This window comes from Triturus cristatus, chromosome 6 (genome assembly GCF_964204655.1).
Source record: "Triturus cristatus chromosome 6, aTriCri1.1, whole genome shotgun sequence".
NCBI classification, from domain to species: Eukaryota; Metazoa; Chordata; class Amphibia; order Caudata; family Salamandridae; genus Triturus; species Triturus cristatus.
This window is the reverse complement of record NC_140589.1, coordinates 1843017089-1843037415: the sequence shown is the minus strand read 5'-3', so window position 1 is coordinate 1843037415 and position 20327 is coordinate 1843017089. Positions and strand designations below refer to the sequence as shown.

General features: G+C 45.2%; 1 protein-coding gene across 1 annotated transcript in view; it reads right to left on the bottom strand.

Moving 5' to 3' along the window:
• LOC146822167 (E3 ubiquitin-protein ligase RNF19A-like) overlaps positions 1-20327 on the bottom strand; it is a 226972-nt gene that overhangs the window by 189690 nt on the left and 16955 nt on the right. The gene's annotated exons all lie outside the window — the stretch shown is intronic.

Below are 20327 nucleotides of genomic sequence, written 5' to 3'. Positions count from 1 at the left end.
GTATAGGGGCTTGTAAATATGCCCCCATGTTGCTCAAGCTGGCGCCGAGGCACACCCAAGGATCCTGCTTCTATGTGCAGTCCATTTTTATTTTTACATTTGGGTCGGATTGATGTCATTAGCACACTTAGGAGCTGTGGGCTTCTAGGAGCTGTTGGCTCAGCCCTCTTATGAAAGGATGGATGCAGACAGACTTGTGGTTCAGTTATTTATGGAAATGCTTCTAAGGTGCTTAGTACCATTTATAGTTTGCAACAGAGGCTGCACTTCTGCAATCCAGTCACAAAACCATGTATAAAAGGGAAACACTTAGCTGTACATTGGTTAACATACCATTATAATACTCTAAATACATGATAACCAGAACATACCATCATGTATGGAACATATGACCCACTGAATTGAAAGGATCAAACTACATTTACATAGATAAACCTTATTTGCACATGTAAAATGTCGTTCAGTTATCTTCACAATAGTAGTATAGTCCTCTTTGCACACTACTGTTCTTCCCCTTAACATCTTCCCTCTTCCTTTGATCCGTCCCTGATTTACTCCCCTTTATGAAATCTTCCTCTTACTTTACTCTTTTCCATTAACTTGTATTTTTTATTTCACTCTCTTCTTCAACTCTTGCATTTCCCTTTTATGTTAGTCTCTTCTCTCTGTTAATCCATGCAGCTTAGCTTCTCTTCTCACCTTCACTTCCTTCTCTGCCATTATCTGCCACCCCATTCTCTTTCTTCCACATTGTACCTCTTCCTTACTTCTCCATACTCTCTTTACCACCTTCGCTTTCTTTACCTTTACTCCTACCCTCCTTCGCCTCGGCACAGGAGGGCCACGCCTGCCTTCAGACCACCAAAGGCAGCTTCTTGTATATGTCACCACAAAAGGCCTCAAGGCGGCATCAGATTCAACAAAGAGTCCTATTGTTTGGGTAGCATGAGTGCCCAAGTGGAGAACTGTCATTTTGCCCGTGAGTCTGAAAGTCCTTCCACCAAAGCAGACAGTTTGTGTCTACCTTAATGCTGTTATTTCCTATTTTTCTATGGAATCACCGACATCGCTCCCTGCTCTCCCAGGTCTCTTTTCCCTCTTCAGGAGCCATTCGCTCCCAGTCAGGTTTTTCCATCACTTTCCTCCATTAACCACTTCTCCTTTCTCTCCCAGCTCTGCCAAACCCTTGTTCCCTCCTCATTATCTTCTCTCTCTGCCTCCCTTCCATCCTTCCGCTTGTCTCTTGCTCTTCTTCTCCCCTTTTGTCTCACTCTCCACTCTCCCCTCCAGTTTCTCCTTCGCTCATCGCCTGCCCATCTCCCTAAAGCGCCCACCACCCTCTTCCCTCTCCATCTTCTTCTGAACAGGGAGAAGAGGGAGAAAAGAAGCAGCGGGACATTCTACAGTGAGAAGACAAAAGATGGGAATGAACTGGTGCTGGAAGAGAGCAAAATATGAGGATATTAGGAAAGGCAAGAGGGACACAGAACCTGAATTGATTTAAAGAGAGCACAGCACATAAAACCAAAAGAAAAACATAATGTAAATGAGGGTACCAGTTCAGATAAATGTTCTTAGTAAATATTTATAGTATGGCGCTTTATGATGTTTTTAAAAAAAATAGTTATGTTAGGTTATATTAATTTGTATAGCGCACTATTCACCCGGGAGGGTATCCAGGCGCTTGGGCAGGTTAGTAGGTGTGATGTCCCCCAGGTCACATGTGACCCAAACAACTGAACGCAATCATAGAATGAAAAGGGCAGGTCGCAGTAGCAATTAAAGTTATCCCAGATCGATTCAAATGTATACAACTGAGCTTTGCATCCATAAAAGCTATTACCACAGTCAACCAGGTTAGATCATTGAGCCGGATATGCACGTCTGGCTGAGGGATACAGGATGTATGAATGTAGCGAACGCTTTACAGGGTCAAAGAAAAGTGTAAGTCAGTGAGTGATAGGAGAGGTCGCTGGTTTGTGGATTGTTGATGGGTATTTAGGTGGAAGAGGCTTGCTGCCTTGTTTTTAGGTCGAGCCAGGCGCAGCACGCATGCGCTGTCTATGGGAGGCTTCTTGTGAGCGCTCAAAACCTCTTCATCTTCATGTGGGTCTGACTCCTCCCACACATTGGATTGGCCTTTGCGTGTGTCTTTCAATAATGAAAGCATGCAAATGGCCAAAGGTAGGTGCATGTCCCACCTCTTCTCCAAAGGTTCATTCCCACAGCGTTTTGCTCTCGGGAGCGAGCAGCGGCATGCAGGGTGGCAGCTGCATTTCTCGTTGCATCGTGGATCAGGTTACTAATTAAACACAGCGCGGTCGCTTTCACTTTAGCGGCCGCGATTGTTGTTTTGTGTGGGCTTGTTTTAAGCAAGCAAATAATCGTTTAGACTGAGTACTGGCAGGCCCAGAGTCCACAAAGTTTCCTTCTTTTCCTATGTTTATATGCCGCCATAGTTTTCCGCACAAACTGGCAATATCACAAATGATAATTGGTGCTCAAAAGAGACGTGTTGTTTTCTAGCAAGTTCCAAAAAGGTTTTTTTTTCACGTCTTTGAAAGAGGATGGATGTTGGTGCTTTTTCTTCTTACGTTCTTAAATGGGTGCGAAAATCCCGGTTTTAGGGGAAGCTCGTGAGAGAAAACCTTTCGCATCCTCAGTTGTCACAGCCTACTCAGATTACGTGTTCGTAGTCCTTCCAGGGGTATACACCTTACCTGCTCTACAAAATTAAACTGCGTCTGTCACTACGCTTTACACTTATGTGTTTTCTAAAAATCACAGCCGCAGTGCAGGTGTAATGCTGGTGTGTGTCTGGCAGCAGTGAGATGCACAGTGTACCGGCCTTGTATTGTCGGCATTCCCGGCCAGTGGAGGTCAGCAGCCCAGCCCCAGACCTTCAGCTTGTACCAAGATTGGTGCATGTTTTTCGGTTCCAGTTTTCCAAAATCGTCGGGACTCTACCTGAAAACCGTCTGTGACCAACTCCGGGAAGGCAGCGCGTTTAACTCAGTCTGCTTGACTTAAGTCGTGATTTTATTTATACTGTGCTTAATAGCATAGTAGTGACGGGAACCTGAAAGCTCTAAACGCTAAAGGATTCAGTTGCGTTGGGAGATTAGTGAACAGTCTAGTGAAAACGCCTGTAAGGCTTGGATATGGGAATGATCTTTCAAGAAATGACCTTTTGAGCCTTTTCAAAGTAGGAACTGGGGCAGAGGATGTGGCTTAACGACTAGGGCGGCTGATTTTGAAGGTTTGGAACCAGGTTCGAGTCTCGGCAGGGACGCTCAAACATCCTGTTATTCTGGGCAAATCAATTAATCTCCTCGTGTTTATAAATGGATACGTCCATCTGCAACGTAACTGGTGCTTATGTAAAGCGCTCCGATACCTTCGGGTCGAGCTCGCGCTAGCTAAAACGGCAAAAAAAAATGGTATCTTTAATGTAGCATTACCAGATATACTAAATGTCGGTGTGGACAACTTGTTTCAACCATAGATATACGGTTTTTTTACCAGCCCAGTGCATTTTGGGCTGACGTTCCATCAACTCTCTCCCTCACTTCTCTCCTCCTCTTTCTTTTCCAAGCTCTTTCTCCTCAGATGCCTTCAGAGTTACAATATCAAACCTAATAATAAGACCCCAGGCTTTGCGAATCTTCCTTCTCGAGGGGGGATGGGGGGCTTATGGAATGCAACCACTTTCATCATTTTAACTGTTGTATCTTAGTATGCATAAAAATACATTAATTAAAAAATACATACTGCCAGACATCGCCTAGATTGATTCTGATCCCTTTATGTTGAATTGCATCTCTTTCCAAACTTCCAAACACCTCCCATGAGTTAGTCCCGACCACCCCCCACGAGTAAGGCCGCACCACCTCCCATGAGGTTGTGTGCTATAGCTTAAAGACATTGGTAAAGCCAATAGCTCTGGTAAAACACTTAAAAGGTCGCAGAGGCGAGACCTATTGGCTATGCCAATGCTTGTTTCTTCTTTACACTTCCAGTCTGCAGTCTGAAGGAGTCCTGGATACGGGTGTGCCGGGAACCACCAGAGATGGTGCACTTGTCCGCCATGATGGGTTTGTAAGTGATGCAGCTGGTTTTGAAGAGGGTGTGGACCAGCAAGGGAGCCATTGGCACTCCATCAGGGTGGGGGGGGGGATGTGATCACGTTTCTTCAGGCCCTGGATGAGATGTGCTGCAGCGGGTAGGATTCTCCTAAGGCGGTCCTGTTTTGAGTCTTGGAGGCCCTGGAGCAGGGCATTACCACCATCCAGATGTGAGAGCACCAGGGCTTGAACAGTAACTGAACCACCATGAAAAGACGGGTGCACAGAGGGGACAATGATCCGCTGTTCAACGTAGACGCGGACAGAGCTCACGCAAGGGACTTCAGATGTATAAATACATTGAAGGCCTCGTCTACATTCCCTGCAGCCTCCTTTCACGTGGCATCACCCAGCATGAGCACAGAGGGAGTTCTACTTGTTTATTTAATTACTTTTTAAAGGCACAAAAATGCCACCTGGATGCAGTCGGTGTCAGACTGGTAGAGATGCATTATGGCTTTTATAGAAGCAATAATCCTCGGGGTACTCCAGGAGGGCTGACATGAAGGGGATTTCGACATGTCTTCATTCAATTCTTATTGAATGAGATAAGCATTTATTTGATTGCGTACTGTGAAGCGTGCCACCTGCCAGGGTCTGAATGAGCGGGAACCCTCCAGCACCACTCACTGCCTGTACGTCATCCTGGTCTAATATGGGCCTGCCAGTTTCATCGCTCTGCACCAGCCTATCATCCTCTCCCTCTGGAGAGAAGACAGGGCCGTCATCACCGTGGAGTGTGCATGGGAGGTGAGCCCAGAGGTTGTCATGGGAACGCATACGTCAACACGACTGAAGGACCTGGCACCCAACCTCCTGTTTGCCAACATCTGGAACACAATTAGACTTTAAAAGAGAAGGCGGATGATTATATAAGCGATGAGATGCATGAGAGGGAAACACATTATAAGGAAAAGACAGTAAATATGTCTACGAATGTAGCATCTTTTTTGGCATGAAATCGGGGTCTACAAGCCCAGAGTGCTCGGATAGGCTAGCCACTGTGCCAATTAAAGGACAAACACCAATAGGATGCTGAAGAGTGCGCACCAGGACCTGCGTGATCAGAACTACTCTTACTACTTGAGAATGTAGTCTGCCACCCACCGCCCCAGAGTAAAAACAGTGGGTGGAAGAGGTCTATGCCAGTACCACAATGCCCGGGGAGGGGAGCTGGTGTGTCAGATAAGGGGTAAGTGCCAACAGGCAGAGGAGAGCGCAGCAGGAACCTGCGAAGACGACAGATCAGCGTTGGCCACTCATTCAAGAGGGTTGTGTCCCAACTGAAGATGAGCGGACACAGGCAGCCGTGCACATATGTTGAAATACATATTACCATGGAGCCCAGTCTAGCAGTTAGATAATCGTGTATGTGAGGCGGTGCCCCACCAGGAGCTTCATGTTATCAGCTCAGTCCACAGACACAGAATCCAGAGGAAATACATGACGTCACACAGAACCATCCCGACACATGACATCAGGACAAGGAAGGAACCAGGTGACAAACACAAAATACGACACATCTCCCTCCTATAGCAGCAACCAAAAGAGCAATGTACCCCACTCTGAAAAACACAACATGCTGTGACTCAAACAACTGTATAAGCCAACGCAGTCCTAACGCTGAAGTCCAAACAAGCAGAGCGTTCTCAAGCAACAACACGCTGACCATGACAAACACTGCATCCTGCGTCAGACATCTAACAGAGTGGACACCACTGACCGGTCTAGACCCAGAGAGCCACCCCTGTCCTTAGCCAGCCAATCACCACCCTGCAAAGACTGCCACTGTGACACCAGCACATCCTCAAGCCTCTCACTGCAGCCAGAACAAATTTCCAACATGAGATTTTTCCCCGGCATCCCGTGCATAGCACGCTCCCTTTCGAAAACTGTGAGAAAGCAACATTGCTCTCAAAATATGTTTCTTTTTTAAGTCTATAGAAACAACATGTTTTCATGGAGGCAGTTTTCATCTTATGACCATTCTAGAAAACACAATCCACCCTCCTTTGAAAAGGTTTCCATCTCTGTGCCCAGACTGTGGACTTCATTTACTTTTTTTGTTCATCTGTGTGATTGTTTTGAACCCAAATTGACTTCCATCGTGTACTTCTTGTAAACCTCCTCTCAAAACATGTAAAGTTTTCCGAAACCCTTGGGTCTAGCCAGCGCTACATAAAACTCAAATAAATAAAAATAAATGAAATAGGTCTTTCTCCTTGACTTTGGAATAACCAATTCTATCCCGCCCTGCGACACTGAGGTGCCACCAAAGAGCATCCTTTCTTAGGTTTCGCCAGCACAGCACGCACTGTGCTTGTGAAATCTCTTGTAATCAACGTACATCTTAAAAGGGGCTTACAGCCCGCCCTTACTTTTCATTGGTTTGTGTGCTTGCCACTTTATTTTCCATCGTTTCTGTTGGTTGCAGCATGCTATTTCCTGTCGTCCATGTGTTTTTCTTATAAGTGGCGTTCGATGCAAGGACTCCTTTTCATTCGCTTGTTTCGACCTGCTTTTTTCTTTGTGAGCGAGCGTGTTTGGCAGCTGCATGCGCTTTGTGCTGCTTCCTTTGAACTTTTCCTCCTCCTTTTATGGCACTCTGGTGTCAGAAACATATCTGTGCAGACAAAATGTCTTTTTCTTTTCACACTTGATGCAGGAAACAAACTGCACAATATAAATGAAAAGCGTCAGATGTGGCTTCCCTTTGCAATCCGCGCTCATCTGCTTGACAAACAGTTTACCCGAGAGGCCTGGCATTGGTCATTGAGAGGAGACAATGTGGTGTAATGTGCAAAGTTGTTCACTTTAGATCTGGGGCGCTGGTTCAAGTCTCGGCGTCATCTCAACATCCTGTTATTCCCAGCATATCACTTAATTTCCCCATGCCTCTAAACAACAAGCATTGGCATAGCCAATAGGTCTCGCCTTTGGGACCTTATAAGTGTTTAGCCATGCAACAGTTGTTGTTGCACCAAAGATATTGTGCTGCATAACTAAATACTTATAAAGGTCCCAAAAGCGAGACCTATTGGCTATGCCAATGCTTGTTTGCTTGGCCAAGACTTAGCCCTGGAAGGGACTGGCCCACTGAAAGCACTGCAAATATAGATAGGCTGATGCACAGGAAAGAGGACACATACACATGAACACAAAGGAGCACATATGAAAACACACAAAGGGGCACACATACAGGCAAACACACAAGCAGACAAAAATCCACTCAATGAAATATTGGCAAATAGACAGGCACACGCCAACACCCTCTCACATGCACATAAACCCACACGAGCAAGGAGAGAGCTTCCCATGAACGCACACACAAACGTGCATAAAACATGCATAGATACACAGATCATACAGAAAAGTACACAGATATAGCGTGTGAAATAGGGAAAGGTGGAGATGACGATCAAAGCTCCCTCGGAGATCCTGGACCCTGCACTCAGCATTCACAGGCCAGACCACCGCAGGCACTCACAAGCATGCAGCAACGGAAGCGCAAACACATGCCCCCACATAACACACAAAGGTGTTCTGACATGCACATGTTCCCACACATACATGAACGCATTTAGCCACATAGGCAAGCAAACCCAGAAAGTCACGTGAGCACAGTAAAACAGCTGCTGATGTGAAATCGGTTAAGAGCATCTATTCACTGGATAATGGGTACAGTCCGGCAGAAATACCTGCCACGTGGGCCATTTCACACGATTTAAAAACACACTGGGGTTGGGAAGTAAAGCCGAACTTCAGGGTGGGGAAACTATCTCACAAAGTGCCAGTACAATGAGTAGTGGCAGCGCGTTACTTATTTCAGACTGCCGTCTGGCCAAACTGCGCAATGATAAACATAGCGACCGATGTAAAAAAAAAAAAAACATTTAAAAAAAACAGAATTTGATGGTTATCAAATTTACATGCCGTATCTACAGGATAATTTACCCAAAATATTTACCTACTCCAGCACGCGATGGCTCTAGATGTGGCCCCAGAATAATTCTTACATACCGATACTCCTAAAAGTCCGTTTATGTACTGTAAACGCTAGGTTTGCCAGTCCGATATGCTAGATTAATGGCCCGATTATTCAGTCTAGTTTTATCGTCTGTAAAGCAGTCACTGACCCGACCCCGCCAACAGAGGGCGCTGCTGCAATGTGTGGACCTGTCGCAGCATCCGTTGTCTAGTTGCGCGGTGCTGGTTGTAAAATAATCTCGGCTCTAGCACTGGCTAAAACTCCGACCATGCGCTCGAGGCACATTTTTATTTTAAAGTTTGTGTCAATTGTAATGCACATTTCAATTCCGCCAGCAGTGATTCTGCACAAGTTAAATCTAAAGAACCCTCTTAAAGCTCACGCAGACATTCAGTAGAGAAAAAAAAATCTTTTTGCAACTGAAGCAAAGTGAGCAGAAAAATATGAGATCATTTTGCACGGACAAACACTCTGCCAGTGACACAGAATGACGCAGAGCCCCTATTGATAACCGAGGCCCAACATTCAGGCAGAGCACACTCCTGCCACGTGAACAATCCACTCAAGTTCCTTCGATACACAAACATGCAATGCGACAGCGCGCATCAGGGCCGAAGATGCACACTCACATTATCAAAGAAATATAAAGCTTGACCGGAAATAACAGAGCGCTGCTTTTATAAACCTTTGCCATCAGTTGTGTTAGCACAACTGAAGACTACAACTCCCAAAATGCACCAATTTCTTAAACGAAAACCCCAGACTGAAAAAGTGGTGCCTTCCTGTCCACCCTCTACCAACATGTAGCTCTTGACGCAGGAAGGGGCATTGAGTCCAGACCGAGGAGCTACGTCTGAGATGAAGCAGTAGGCAGAATACTTAGATTTGTGACTTAAAGGTAATGTATAAACATTGAGATAGAGAAAAAATGTAATATTCAACTTTGAAAGCTGTTCTTTGTACCATCTGCCATCTCAGTTTTCTACCACTGTCAGCTTAAGTTCGAGCTATTTTCAGTGAACCTGAAACATTATATTTACACGAAGCTTCACCAGCCGTTCAGATCCTGGTCAATCTGTTACTAGGCAACGTTGTGTCAGTTACACAGATCATCAAACCAAAGAATGCAGTGGTGAGGTCAGCTAAATGCACAGTAATTTACTCTTGGAACGCATAGTTAAACGGATGACTGCCGCGAGCCGTGCTTCACATGAGCATGTTAAAAACCCACCAATGCTCATTCAACTTTCCAGCCTCTTGTGCCTAGAAGCTGAGGATCATTGAACTGAGTATTTGTAACTCACGGCATTGTGTGTGTTTCTGACAGAGGGTTATAAAATGGTACATATGAAAAACACAGGATGCAAATCACCAGGCCGTAAGCAGCATTTGTCCCAGTGTGCGCCGACTTGTTTAGACGGATTTTGAAAAGCATTTCCCGTGACGGAGAAAAGACAGATGGCGGCTGCGCGCGTTCACGCCCACATGCACGCAAGCTTGAGGCCAGCGCCTGGCAGCACTTTCAAAATCCCCTTACTAAAAGTCGAGCAACAGCGCATGCGTTGTTCTAGGCTCGACCTAAAAATGCCTACCTTGTTCTTGATAAAATTTCAAAACATTAGCCTTTGTAATCGCACTGTATTATGATATGTTCTGACCTTTGGGAAAAGGGAGTTTCAAGAGGAAAGGGATGATTTTCTTAAAAATAGTCTCACCCCTGAGGAAGAAGCCATTACATTATTGTGCAGTCTCCCACTTTCCCCCCCGGTCTCACATATGTTGGCTGGACGGAGTGATAGGCTATGAGAGGCAGAAAGGACGAAGCTGCAGAAAGAGACAAACACTTATGACAAGGAAATCCGGACCTTTATAGAAAATAACAGGAAGTATTGGTATAGCCAATAGGTCTCGCCTTTGGGACCTTATAAGTGATTAGCCAAGCAACAGTTGATGTTGTTGCACAAAGGATATTGTGCTGGATAACTAAACACTTAAAGGTCCCAAAGGCGAGACCTGTTGGCTATGCCAATGCTCGTTTGTACTTACCTCCAGTACGGCAGATTGTACATAGCCAAGTGAAGGAATAGGAAGACGCCCTTCGTCACCAGTAGACAAGAGTAATAACAAATTGCAGGAAGGAAAAAGGCAGCCATTTGAGGTTGTGATGACTTTGGGATTCTCTGTTACTGCACTTAGTACACAGTCGATGTGCACTTTGCTGGTGTCTTTCCCTGTTGCTGGTGTCTCTGACACTGGTCTAAATAGGTCTTTACATTGTCCAATGGCTTTTGATCTCGAAGCACATATGAATGCTGAATTTAATCAAAACCGCTTGCAGTTTGCATGCAGCTCCTTTATGCCATTTAATAGCACAATTTGTGATGTTATAAGGAATGCAGCTTATGAACTGGAAGTAACAAAAGTATGTCTGTGTCAAAAGCTGTAACACACTAACCGAAAATACAAATCTGTGCTCTCCATGTTACACTACATGCTTGCAGTAGGCACATTAACCCTATATGCTACTTTATGAGTAAAAACTGTGATTCGACAAAACACAGATGTCTCCAGCAAGCGTATCAACCAACAGAGCTATCTTACCAATATTATCCCCTGAAATGTTCCAGGCACACATAGATCTCTGGAAAAAATACTTTAACCCAGAAGATATTTTCAAATGCAGCCTCTTTGTGGCCAATTAATTAAGCAGAACAGATTTACTTTCCCATGTTTTGTTGTTGTCAATTTAGAAGATTACAATTTTTTAAAAAAAAAAAGGATAAATTGACTGCCAGACTCCCCTTTTCATGACTCATACTCCACCCCCCTTTCCTCTTCTACCCTCAATGTATGGGTTCCCAGGATATTTTTCCAGTTCCAACACTGAGTGTAGCATATGGGGCTAAAGCCCCTCAAAACCAGTGAGGCTGGGGCACCGTCAGTCACATGTCGGACAAGGAAGGACAGACAGGCAAAGGCTGCACCGTGTATCTCAGAGTGTCGTGTCAGTGGCTTTGGAAAAGCAAGAGGTTCCCCTCTGTACTTTTGTCCCTGGGGATTCCAGTGTGCGATGTCTGTTCTGTGTGTCGCAGCATGGACTGGTCCAGTACAGCAGGGAAGCGGGGGTGGAATCTAAACAGAAAGAGCGTAGATTATCCGTCTGTAGACTAAATATTTCCAAATATGGGAGTCTGTATTCCAGGGACAGATGGAATACAGACTCCCATGATTGCCGGGCTCAGAGCCCGGCAATCGCGAGCTTAATGTGTCCAACAAGAGCCAAAGGAGGGGGTTACTTCCTTCACAGTCATGCCATGAGAGGCACACTGCCGCCGCCAGATGACCCGCCCTCCCCTGCCGCACACCTTAAAGGGAGCTTCCACGCACTTGTAAACATTTAAGCGCGAGATGCCGTTGCTCCAGGTAAGGAGGGGTGGAGGGGTCGATTTTCCCACAAGCTTCGAGTACAATGAGGGACATTCCAGGAGCTACAGAACGTTAAAACGTGTCAATATGTTTTTTGAGAAGAAGAGATGCTCACCTAGACAGGAACAGCGGTACATAATTCAATGGGATTTAAAACAAGCATTGTCCGCGGGAAGCTTTAGTAATGTAAAACATAAAATAAAAAACACGCTAGTGACAGGAACTGCGGTTCGTAATTCAATGGGATTTAAAACAAGCATTGTCCGCGGAAAGCTTTAGTAATGTAACCCTAGTGATGCGCGCGCGCGTAAATAAAAATGCCTATTTATGTCGTGCATTGCCTGGGGCCTCCTCACAGTTTGGAAAAGTCCATGCTCCTCATTTTATCAGCATCGGGTAATTAAACGCCGAGCTGGCCATTTGGAGACAGTACTCGGGTAACGATTCCTGCACTAAGGACAGCAGCCTACTGGAATGTATATTATTGGGAGTGCGACCTCAAGTTGTTAACAGATTTCTGCAGGTGGCGCGCTTTCGTGCAATCAGTCGGCTCCGGAAATGTTTTCACTACCCGTGGCCGCGAGCCAGACTGGCCGTGTTGGTCAAAAAGGGCATCTAATTAAATTAAGGAAAGGAAAGCAAACAGAGCAATAAATGGAACAAGCAATGGCCGCGAAAGTGAAAGTAATTAGAGGAGCCAGAATGAAAGTGACGAAAAGGTAGGAGGGAGATGCGAGCAGGGCATCAAAGGGCTGGGCAAGAAGGGAGGGGTGAATGCGAGGAGCCACAATGAAACTGACGAAAAGGGAGGAGGGAGATGCGAGCAGAACATCAAAGGGCTGGGCGAGAAGGGAGGGGGTAATGCGGGGAGCAGCTGTGCACGTGCACGCCATCGTGCACTCAAGCTTGTAGCCAGCAAAACCATGTGGGTAGCACTTTGAAAACCCACCTACTAAATGTCTCGCAGTGCAACGCATGCGCTGGCTGAGGCAAGACCTCAAAAGTGAATGTCTCCATGTGTAATTTAGTTTTTGCTCATATAAAGTGCTCCAATGCCTTCAGTTCATGTTGGCCTTATATAAAACTGCAAAAAGTAAAATAATAATCCTTGTGTGTTATATTCATTTGATACCTGTGCCAATTTAAGCAGTAAGTGCAAGGCACTGCTCTGCAAGACACCCACGTGGCTTTTATGTACTTAAACAAAATACGTTTTGCACTTTACTCACTTTTAGTGAAGATAACTGGGCTTTATTTTCTTCCACACCACCATTCATTCAATTAGGGGGTATCCCCTTTCACTTGCATTCACTGTCCGTTTTTCCCCCGCTGTCCATTGTTTCCCAACTACCACACCCCTCCCCCGCCTTGCTTCCCAGCTTCTAAATTAGCATATTTACAGGAAAGGCAGCATGCAGGTGTCAGAAACATATCTGCGCGGGCAGCATGCTTTTTTTTCTTTTCACACTTGAAGCAGGAAATGAACCGCAGAATAGAAATGAAAACTGTGAGATGTGGCTTCGCTCGTCTGCTTGACAAACAATACGGTGTGGTGTAATGGGCAGAGCTGCCGACTACAGACCCGAGGGACCTGGTTCGAGTCCCAGTGTCCTCTCATCATGCGATTCTAGGCAGATCACTTGATTTCCCCCTGCTTAAAAACAAAAAATAAACGCGCTCTCGTGTAATTACATTTTTGCTTTCGCAAAGCGCTCCAATGCCTTTGCTTCGAGTTCGTGCTACAAACAACTGCGAAAATAAAACAATAATCCTGGTCTGTTTTATTAATTTGAGATATGTGCCAATTCAAGCAGTAACTGCAAGGCACTCCGGGGCAAGACACGCACGTGCTTTTATGAACTTAAAAAATATATATTTCGTACTTAACTCGATATTTAGTGAAGATAGCGGGGCTTTCTTTCCCCGGCATCACCGTTTATTCGATTAGGGGATATTCTAGAGGGAACCAGAACAAGGGAATTCAGTGAGGGGAGGTGAGAAAATATTACTGAAAACGAGTCTATAATGTGGTCTGTCGGCCTCAGAGTGGGAAGTTGGACAAGAGAGGCCATTTAAAATTGCTGAACACAAAGTCATTCAATAATGCTAGTTATTGGCCCCCGGCTGACTGATGGACGCACGCCGCTTCAGAGGCGCTTAAGGAGGTATAGGGAATACTTACAATTTTGTTGCCACAATAAGTATCGCCTCCTTCTCTCGTCCCTTCTGAAAATTCACTATTATTTTGGGATCGAGGGGTCTAGAATCTTGACTGGCTGACAGTGGCAGCAGTCTGAGCAATCTGACTCGTGCCCCCCCTCTCAATATTTCAGTAAATGTGCCAATTGCTTTTATTTGTTGCTCCTATGGCACCAGACTGCAGCAGGAGGCGGCTTCACAGTGCCTGCCAACCAGAGGCGGCTTTGGGGATTGGAAGCAATGAGGAAAAAGACACATGCCAGCAAAGTGATGCCCTTAGTGGTCTGTTATGGGGGCGTGTTCCTTTTCATTTTACTTTCCTTTTTTGTTCCCTCTCTTCTTGTTGTCTTTTTTTGTTTCATTCCCGTCAATGTTTTTTTATAAATGTTGCACATCAGCGCAGGCTGCTGTACAAGATTCCTTAACGTAAACAAAGAAGCTCTATGGCTCAGTCAACGCCAAACGCGACATAGCGCTTCGTTTGTATTTACCTTAAGCCATGTTAGACAGCAGTCCACGCTGCTTTGGAACATCTCGAAAAAAACACACTGACAACGCCAATAGGTCTCACACAGGCAAAACCTATTGGCTTTGCCAATGCTTGTTTCTTTTTACAACACCTGCACTAGTGAGGCCTGCCCTGACCACAAGAGAAGCACCAAGCAAAACTAGGCACACGAAGCAAGATGAGGGAATCAAGTCAGGTGAGTGAATCACAGGCCCACAATCTGAGCATTTGACTTAAAACTGGACTACCAGATCCCCAAAGTCTCCCGATCCTGCGGTCTCATTACTCGCATCCTAAGACACATCTTTCCATGTCTACATGTCTTACATAAAATCATTATCACAAATGCCTTTGTGGACATTCCTTCTACACGGAGGAATTGTGAAAGCCAGGACGATATCTCGTAGCGGCGTGCAGCTATTATAACCGTAATTAGAAAAGGGAACCCGGAATTCGCTATCAAGGAGGCAGAATTCGAATTTACAATCACGGTTCCAATTGAGAAGAACTGCAAATACCAACCAGGCCAGAGATAAACCTGCCCCTGGTTTAAATCAAGTATCGCCTAAACTATACACATCTTCCAAGGGAGTTACAAAGATATACTATATCCCGCCTGGAAATCCAGTAGGAAGAAGGAGGCCATTGCCCTAGACACACATAAATTATATATCTCTTGAAACCAGAGTGGCCTTCCTTTTTAAATATGAGGTTCTTTTACCAGATCCAGTATAAATCTATTCACAATGAGAGTCACAATGTTTGTCTTGATAAAGATGGAGTTATAAGATATCGACCGAAACGCGTCGACGCTCTTTTGAAAACAACACAACCCGTGAAGGGGCTAAAGCCTAAGAGTACCTGGCAAATGGAAAAGTACCGGATTTCAGCCTGAGAAACTACTTATCACGGATGTGAGCTACTCAAATGACAGATTGTTCTTGTCTATTTTCTGTACTCTCTTTTTAATGTAACTGTTGTTTATAAATTTGTAAAAAATATCTGTGATATTTGAATTGATGCCAGTTTTGAGGTGAATCACAGTGTTTTGGATTATGTCTAACTTTTTTTAAAATTGTGTACCTCATGAGTTTTTAATCAATAAATAGATTTGTACTTTTTTTACAAATTCAGGTGTCTAGATTACCATTCTGTGATATACGGTCATACTTCCCGTGTATGTATGGTGCGCAACTGAATGAGTGGGATTTGGACCGAATGTAGATTATAGTTTCTATGGTCTCTGTATGTTATAATATTGTCCAAAGGATACTATTTTTGTGACACAATTACATAGTACCCTATTCCTGTGGATTCATGGGGTTCCACTTATTTTTTCATAACCTTCCTCTATGGAACCACCTTTCAAAAGCTGAAACCTCTTCTGTGAACACAGTGTCCTACTGGGCGATGAGGTTCAGTCGAAGTGCCAGGTCCACTCTAAGCCTTCCTCCATTACACCACCTCCCCAGGGCTGAATGTCTCTTTGCTTAGCACTATGTCTCCATGTTGATCCTTCGTCAGCCTGGCCATCTGCCCAGACCGTTCTCACCCCCTGGGGACGCGAGATGACCCCTGGCACTGGTCGGACACAAGCCTGTTTCTCCTTTTTCCTCAGCAGTCCTCTAACACATCCTGCCTTTCACTTCCTCCTTAGGCCTCTCAGTGATACAGCTGTTTTCAATCTCATCAGAAGCGTTGCAAATTGGGATGAGTGACTGCAGCTGAAGATCTACGGAGGCGGCAGGTGCCATTGCTGACATTTTTTTACCATTTGGTCCGTCCCAAATGTACACAGTCAGCAATGGGACTTAGTGCCCCACCATGAGCCTGATGTCAGTGCAATCTCTGGGCAGCTTCTTCTGGTTCCAACTGGCAGAGGCCGAATCCAGAGGAACTACATGATATCACACAAGGGACAATGACATCTAGATGAGAAAGGGACAAAGTGACTAACAAGAATACAGGAGAACTACACAACAGCATGCAAGAAACCATGGACGAGGAAGGGACCAGGCGAGTGTCATAGAATCCAGAGGAAGGACGCAACATTACTCAAGGATCCATGACATCTGGACGAGGAAGGGACAAAGTGACTGACCCAGAATCGAGGGGAACTATGCAACAACGTGCAAGGAACCATGACAAGCGGACGAGGAAGGGACCAAGCGAGTTACACAGAATCCAGAGGAACTACACAACATCACGCAAGAATTATGACATCCAGATGAGGAAGGGCCAAGTGAGCGACACAGAATCCAGAGGAACTGCACAACATCACGCAAGAATTATGACATCCGGACGAGGAAGGGACCAATTGAGTGGCACAGAATCCAGAGGAACTACGTGGCATGATGCAAGGAACCATGACATCCAGATGAGGGAGGGACCAAGCAAGTGACACAGAATCCAGAGGACCTACACAAAATCACGCAAGGAACCATGACATCTGGGACCTACGAGTGACACTGAATCCAGAGGAACTACATGACATGATGCAAGGAACCATGACATCTGGACAAGGAAGGGACCAATTGAGTGGCACAGAATCCAGAGCAACTACGTGGCTTGATGCAAGGAACCATGACATCTGGACAAGGAAGGGACCAATTGAGTGGCACAGAATCCAGAGGAACTACGTGGCATGATGCAAGGAACCATGATATCCAGATGAGGAAGGGACCAAGCGAGTTACACTGAATCCAGAGGAACTACACAACATCACACAAGGAACCATGACATGCAAAAAAGAAAGGGAACAAGCGAGGTACACAGAATCCAGAGGAACTACACAAAATCATGCAACAAACTATGACATGCGGACTAAGAAGGGACCAAGTGAGTTACACAGAATCCAGAGGAACTACACAACATCACAGAAGGCACCATGACATCCGAACAAGGAAGGGCCAATCAAATGACACAGAATCCAGAGGAACTACACAACATCATGCACGGAACCTTGACATCCAGACGAAGAAGTGTCTAAGTGAGTGACACAGAATCTAAAGGAACTACATGATCTTAAGCAAAGAACCATGAAATCCGGACCCGAAATGGACCAAACGAGTGACCCAGAATCCAGAGGTACTACACAACATCACACAAGGAACCATGACATCCAAACAAAGAAGGGACCAAGTAAGTTACACAGAATCCAGAGGAACTGCACAAAGTCACGCAAGGTACCATGACATCCAGACGAGGAAGGGACCAAGCAAGTGACACAGAATCCAAAGGAACTACAAGACGAAATGCAAGGAACCATGACATCTGGACAAGGAGGGGACTAAACGAGTGACACAGAATCCAGAGGAACTACATGACATGAGGCAAGGGACCATGATATCCAGATGAGGAAGGGACCAAGCGAGCTACACTGAATCCAGAGGAACTACACAACATCACACAAGGAACCATGACATGCAAAAAAGAAAGGGAACAAGCGAGGTACACAGAATCCAGAGGAACTACACAAACTCACGCAACAAACTATGACATCTGGACTAAGAAGGGACCGAGTGAGTTACACACAATCCAGAGGAACTACACAACATCACCGAAGGCACCATGACATCCGAACAAGGAAGGGCCAATCAAATGACACAGAATCCAGAGGAACTACACAACATCATGCAAGGAACCTTGACATCCGGATGAGGAAAGGAACAAGCGAGTTACATAGAATCCAGAGGAACTACACAACATCACACAAGGAACCATGCCATGCAAACAAGGAAGGGACCAAATGAGTGACACAGAATCCAAAGGAACTACACAACATCACGCAAGGAACTATGACATCCGGATGAGGAAGGGACAGAGTAAATTAAACAGAATCCAGAAGGATTACACAACATCATGGAAGGCACCATGACATCCGAACGAGGAAGGGCCCAATCAAGTGGCACAGAATTCAGAGGAACTACACAACATCATGCAAGGAACCATGATATCCAGACGAGGAAGGGACCAAGTGAGTGACACACAATCCAGAGAAACTACACAACATCATGCAAGGAACCTTGACATCCGGACGAAGAAGGTTCTAAGTGAGTGACACAGAATCCAAAGGAACTACACGACCATAAGCAAAGAACCATGAAATCCAGACGAGAAATGGACCAAACGAGTGACACAGAATCCAGAGAAACTACACGACATCACACAAAGAACCATGACATTCAAACAAGGAAGGGACCAAGCGAGTTACACAGAATCCAGAGGAACTGCACGAAATCACGCAAGGAACCGTGACATCCTGACGAGGAAGGGACCATGCGAGTGTTACCTAGAATCTGGAGCAACTATACAACAACAAGCAAGGAACAATTCCATTTGAATGAGGAAGGGCCCAATCAAGTGACACAGAATCCAGAGAAACAACACAACATCATGCAAGGAGCTATGACTTCTGGACAAGGAAGAGACCAAGTGAGTGACACAGAATTCAAAGGAACTACACGGCCTTACGCAAAGAACCATGACATCTGGATGAGGAAGGGAACAAGCGAGTTACATAGAATCCAGAGGAACTACACAACGTCACGCAAGAAACCGTGACATCCAAACAAGGAAGGGACCAAGCGAGTTACACAGAATCCAGAGGAACTATACAACATTACACCAGGAACCATGACATCCAAACAAGGAAGGGGCCAAGTGAATTACACAGAATCCAGAGGAACTACACAACATCACGCAAAGAACTATGACATCCAGACGAGGTAGGGACCTAGTGAGTTACACAGAATCCAGAGGAACTACACAACATCACGCAAGGAACCATGACATCCGGACGAGGAAGGGACCAAGCAAGTGACCTAGAATCCAGTGGAACTACACAACATCACACAAGGAATCAGGACATCCAAACAAGGAAGAGGCCGAGCGAGTTACACAGAATCCATAGGAACTACACAACATCACACAAGGAACTATGACATCCAGACGAGGAAGGGACCCAGTGAGTTACACAGAATCCAGAGGAACTACACAACATCACGCAAGGAACCATGACATCCTGACGAGGAAGGGACCAAGCGAGTGACCTAGAATCCAGAGCAACTACACGACCTTAAGCAAAGAACCATGAAATCAGGATGAGAAATGAACCAAATGAGTGACACGGAAGCCGGAGGAGTTACCAGACCTCACGCAAGGAAGAATGTGACAGACACGAGATAAAACAGGTCTCCAGACCAAAAGAAAAGACTGACATTTGCCTTTCACATTTGTGACTATATGAGAGGAGACCACATATCAAATACACCAGCTTAATCCAAAACACAGCAAGAAGACTAGCATCTCCCCAGTACTGGCTGCTCTGCAGAGGCAATAGGATGCATCTCTTATTACATTGCAGACCCTGACTGGTAAAGGCCTTTCTTGACACCAGAGGAGAGGGAGAAACCGCTGCTGTATGCACGAACCTTTACATACACTGAGCTCAGCAGCTGTCACCCTCTCTCTAGACTGCATCTAAACTGCACCCTTTGCAAACAGGCGGACAATGTGTGGATTAGCCCTGGTTCAAATAATATAATAACTATCCAGGACTCTTATCATACTGTAATAGTGCTGTTACAGACGATCATGAATATCCAGGACTCTTATCATACTGTAATACTGGCATTACCAATGATCCTAAATATCCAGGACTCTTATCATACTGTAATGCTGTCATTACCAATGATCCTAAATATGCAGGACTCTTATCATACTGTAATAGTGTTATTACAGATGATCATAAATATCCCGGACTCTTATCATACTGTAATAGTACTGTTACAGACGATCATAAATATCCAGGACTCTTATCATACTGTAATAGTGTTATTACAGACGATCATGAGCATCCAGGACTCTAATCATACTATAATAGTGATGGTACAGACAATCATGAACATCCAGGACTCTTATCATACTGTAATAGTGCTGTTACACACGATCATGAACATCCAGGACTCTTATCATACTGTAATAGTGCTGTTACAGACGATCATGAGTATCCAGGACTCGTATCATACTGTAATAGTGCTGTTACAGACGATCATGAACATCCAGGACTCTTGTCATACTG